Source organism: Schistocerca serialis, unplaced genomic scaffold, assembly GCF_023864345.2.
Source record: "Schistocerca serialis cubense isolate TAMUIC-IGC-003099 unplaced genomic scaffold, iqSchSeri2.2 HiC_scaffold_504, whole genome shotgun sequence".
In the NCBI taxonomy this organism is placed as follows: Eukaryota; Metazoa; Arthropoda; class Insecta; order Orthoptera; family Acrididae; genus Schistocerca; species Schistocerca serialis.
In genome coordinates this window covers 30,001-35,000 of record NW_026048085.1, presented here as the reverse complement: position 1 = coordinate 35,000, position 5,000 = coordinate 30,001, and the positions used below count along the sequence as shown (strand labels likewise).

Below are 5,000 nucleotides of genomic sequence, written 5' to 3'. Positions count from 1 at the left end.
TCACGCGACTAGTTAGCAGGCTAGAGTCTCGTTCGTTATCGGAATTAACCAGACAAATCGCTCCACCAACTAAGAACGGCCATGCACCACCACCCACCGAATCAAGAAAGAGCTATCAATCTGTCAATCCTTCCGGTGTCCGGGCCTGGTGAGGTTTCCCGTGTTGAGTCAAATTAAGCCGCAGGCTCCACTCCTGGTGGTGCCCTTCCGTCAATTCCTTTAAGTTTCAGCTTTGCAACCATACTTCCCCCGGAACCCAAAAGCTTTGGTTTCCCGGAGGCTGCCCGCCGAGTCATCGGAGGAACTGCGGCGGATCGCTGGCTGGCATCGTTTATGGTTAGAACTAGGGCGGTATCTGATCGCCTTCGAACCTCTAACTTTCGTTCTTGATTAATGAAAACATACTTGGCAAATGCTTTCGCTTCTGTTCGTCTTGCGACGATCCAAGAATTTCACCTCTAACGTCGCAATACGAATGCCCCCGCCTGTCCCTATTAATCATTACCTCGGGTTCCGAAAACCAACAAAATAGAACCGAGGTCCTATTCCATTATTCCATGCACACAGTATTCAGGCGGGCTTGCCTGCTTTAAGCACTCTAATTTGTTCAAAGTAAACGTGCCGGCCCACCGAGACACTCAATAAAGAGCACCCTGGTAGGATTTCAACGGGGTCCGCCTCGGGACGCACGAGCACGCACGAGGCGGTCGCACGCCTTCGGCTCGCCCCACCGGCAGGACGTCCCACGATACATGCCAGTTAAACACCGACGGGCGGTGAACCAACAGCGTGGGACACAAATCCAACTACGAGCTTTTTAACCGCAACAACTTTAATATACGCTATTGGAGCTGGAATTACCGCGGCTGCTGGCACCAGACTTGCCCTCCAATAGATACTCGTTAAAGGATTTAAAGTGTACTCATTCCGATTACGGGGCCTCGGATGAGTCCCGTATCGTTATTTTTCGTCACTACCTCCCCGTGCCGGGAGTGGGTAATTTGCGCGCCTGCTGCCTTCCTTGGATGTGGTAGCCGTTTCTCAGGCTCCCTCTCCGGAATCGAACCCTGATTCCCCGTTACCCGTTACAACCATGGTAGGCGCAGAACCTACCATCGACAGTTGATAAGGCAGACATTTGAAAGATGCGTCGCCGGTACGAGGACCGTGCGATCAGCCCTAAGTTATTCAGAGTCACCAAGGCAAACGGACCGGACGAGCCGACCGATTGGTTTTGATCTAATAAAAGCGTCCCTTCCATCTCTGGTCGGGACTCTGTTTGCATGTATTAGCTCTAGAATTACCACAGTTATCCAAGTAACGTGGGTACGATCTAAGGAACCATAACTGATTTAATGAGCCATTCGCGGTTTCACCTTAATGCGGCTTGTACTGAGACATGCATGGCTTAATCTTTGAGACAAGCATATGACTACTGGCAGGATCAACCAGGGAGCTGCGTCAACTAGAGCTGAGCAGCCGGCCGCCCGGGAGTGTGTCCCGGGGGCCCGCGCGAACACGCAAGCGTCCGCTCAATTATTCTGCAAACAGGAGGAGGCTGAGCTCCCCTGCACAACACACCTCGAAACCCTCTCAGGTCCCGGCGGCGCGCAGCGCCGTCCTAAGTACTTGGTCGGGTTCGAGAGAGGCGCAATCGCCCGGAGTTAGGCGAGTAGACGCTTTAGGTGCGACCACCCGTGCTCCCAACTGAGCTTGCCGCTGCCGACAGAGGCCCGGGAGCGTGCTGTCGTGGCATTGCCGGCGGGAGACAACACGCGCCACCTACGGTGACCGGCAGCTCCAACGCCAGCGCCACAGAAGGACAAAAGCCCTACTTGGGTGCCGAAGCGAACTCTCCCAGCACAGCGCACGCGCCAACACGTCCGCACAGCTGCGATACAAACCACCTGCGAGAACCGCTGGGGCGACCGAGCAGCAGACGGCGTCGCGGCGCCGAGCGCCGGGCGGCGGCGCATCCTCAGCGCACAAAGTCCTCAATCGGACCAGCACACTGCAGATGGCCACCGCGCTTCGCACCGGGCCCGCGAGGACCTACTTTGGCCGCAAGGCGCCGCGAGCAGGGGGCGCCGGCGCGCAGCTGCGCCGCCTGCCGCGTCCGTCGGCCGGCGCGCCTGCCACCGGCCGCCCCCACCAGCCGGCTGTAGCGCGTGCGCCCACGCACCGCGCTGCCAGCACGCCGGGCGGCCCCCCCTCACCGGCCGGGGACGGTCCCACCCAGCCACCGCCGCGTATCGCCTCACACCCAGATCCCCTTTCACGTTCGTGGGCATGGTGGGTCCCCTTTCACGTTCGTGGGCATGGTGGGTATCCCTGAAACAACCGGTTAATAGCTCGACCGATCGTCGCCAACACTGATTCACCTCTAGCGAGAACAACCGCACCACAACGGGTTACCGGTTGTTCATTTGCGTAACGTCACCAGCAAACGTACACGTCCATCGCCATTTGCAACGAGTATTGCATGCCTGTGTCAGGTGTCACAACACACTACGTCTGCCCACATAGACGCAACAACATGTGCACGCCTAGAGAACACGTGGAAGGTAGACCCCGTACGTATGCGGTGTCCATTGCGCGAACGACTGTCAGCCCGCCTCTGCAGCATGTCGCAGATGTGGAACGCGGTGCAACATGCTATCACGGTGTGTGAGAAGAGACGACTACGTCCGAATACACGCTCCACTACATCAACAGACTGCTCATGCTGATCGCCATCCAGGGCGTCCGTTCCTCCCACACGTCTGTATGGCGTACCACACTGCAATCCAGCTCTTATAGGGAGACGACACGTAGCTGCGTGCACAATATTTGGACTGTATGGTCCGCCGTTGCTAGGCGCTGTCGTCATACGGTCACATGGGCCACGATGTATCATTCAGTACATACGGAGCAATGTGCAGTACAGTTTGTGGGTTTTGCGTACATCGGCGGACAGGTGACAGGCCGTACCACAACGTAGGCTGAGTACGTCGGCATGCGAAGGGCATTGAACATGCAAACTTCTCACCGACCAGCTTGCGAAGGCAGGGGGGAAGGGGGGGGGGCATGTACGTCCTGCTGCTATCCACACTACAGTGTATAGCAGGAGCATGTGGAAAGTCAGCAACACCTGCAAGGTGTTTAACATGACGCGATACACAGGGGACCGGGCAGTGCGAGTAGCGAACTATATTGCGAGGGTTGCGGTTAGGCAACACTACACTACTTTAACGGGTTGCATAACAATTACAGAGCAGGTTCAGCGACAACGTGCGTCAGGTTAAGGCGCAATATAGTTTAGGTTACGGCGCACTTTAGGTTAGGTTAAGGCACATTATAGGTTAGGTTAAGGCACAACATGGGTTACGTTAAGGCACAACATGGGTTACGTTAAGGCACAACATGGGTTAGGTTAAGGCACAACATGGGTTAGGTTAAGGCACAACATGGGTTAGGTTAAGGCACAACATGGGTTAGGTTAAGGCACAACATGGGTTAGGTTAAGGCACAACATGGGTTAGGTTAAGGCACAACATGGGTTAGGTTAAGGCACAACATGGGTTAGGTTAAGGCACAACATGGGTTAGGTTAAGGCACAACATGGGTTAGGTTAAGGCACAACATGGGTTAGGTTAAGGCACAACATGGGTTAGGTTAAGGCACAACATGGGTTAGGTTAAGGCACAACATGGGTTAGGTTAAGGCACAACATGGGTTAGGTTAAGGCACAACATGGGTTAGGTTAAGGCACAACATGGGTTAGGTTAAGGCACAACATGGGTTAGGTTAAGGCACAACATGGGTTAGGTTAAGGCACAACATGGGTTAGGTTAAGGCACAACATGGGTTAGGTTAAGGCACAACATGGGTTAGGTTAAGGCACAACATGGGTTAGGTTAAGGCACAACATGGGTTAGGTTAAGGCACAACATGGGTTAGGTTAAGGCACAACATGGGTTAGGTTAAGGCACAACATGGGTTAGGTTAAGGCACAACATGGGTTAGGTTAAGGCACAACATGGGTTAGGTTAAGGCACAACATGGGTTAGGTTAAGGCACAACATGGGTTAGGTTAAGGCACAACATGGGTTAGGTTAAGGCACAACATGGGTTAGGTTAAGGCACAACATGGGTTAGGTTAAGGCACAACATGGGTTAGGTTAAGGCACAACATGGGTTAGGTTAAGGCACACCATGGGTTAGGTTAAGGCACACCATGGGTTAGGTTAAGGCACACCATGGGTTAGGTTAAGGCACAACATGGGTTAGGTTAAGGCACAACATGGGTTAGGTTAAGGCACAACATGGGTTAGGTTAAGGCACAACATGGGTTAGGTTAAGGCACAACGTAGGTTAGGTTAAGGCACAACGTGGGTTAGGTTAAGGCACAACGTGGGTTAGGTTAAGGCACAACGTGGGTTAGGTTAAGGCACAACGTGGGTTAGGTTAAGGCACAACATGGGTTAGGTTAAGGCACAACATGGGTTAGGTTAAGGCACACCATGGGTTAGGTTAAGGCACAACATGGGTTAGGTTAAGGCACAACATGGGTTAGGTTAAGGCACAACATGGGTTAGGTTAAGGCACAACATGGGTTAGGTTAAGGCACAACATGGGTTAGGTTAAGGCACAACATGGGTTAGGTTAAGGCACAACATGGGTTAGGTTAAGGCACAACGTAGGTTAGGTTAAGGCACAACGTGGGTTAGGTTAAGGCACAACATGGGTTAGGTTAAGGCACAACATGGGTTAGGTTAAGGCACAACATGGGTTAGGTTAAGGCACAACATGGGTTAGGTTAAGGCACAACATGGGTTAGGTTAAGGCACAACATGGGTTACGTTACGGCACAACATGGGTTACGTTACGGCACAACATGGGTTACGTTACGGCACAACATGGGTTACGTTACGGCACAACATGGGTTACGTTACGGCACAACATGGGTTACGTTACGGCACAACATGGGTTACGTTACGGCACAACATGGGTTACGTTAC

General features: G+C 53.2%; 1 non-coding gene across 1 annotated transcript in view; it reads right to left on the bottom strand.

The window, feature by feature from the left end:
- Nucleotides 1-1,455, bottom strand: part of LOC126447241 (small subunit ribosomal RNA) — a 1,909-nt gene extending 454 nt beyond the window's left edge. Inside the window, exon 1 of the ribosomal RNA XR_007583687.1 lies at nt 1-1,455. This exon is cut by the window's left edge and continues 454 nt beyond it. This is a non-coding gene — a ribosomal RNA (small subunit ribosomal RNA).
- Nucleotides 1,456-5,000: the final 3,545 nt, after the last annotated feature.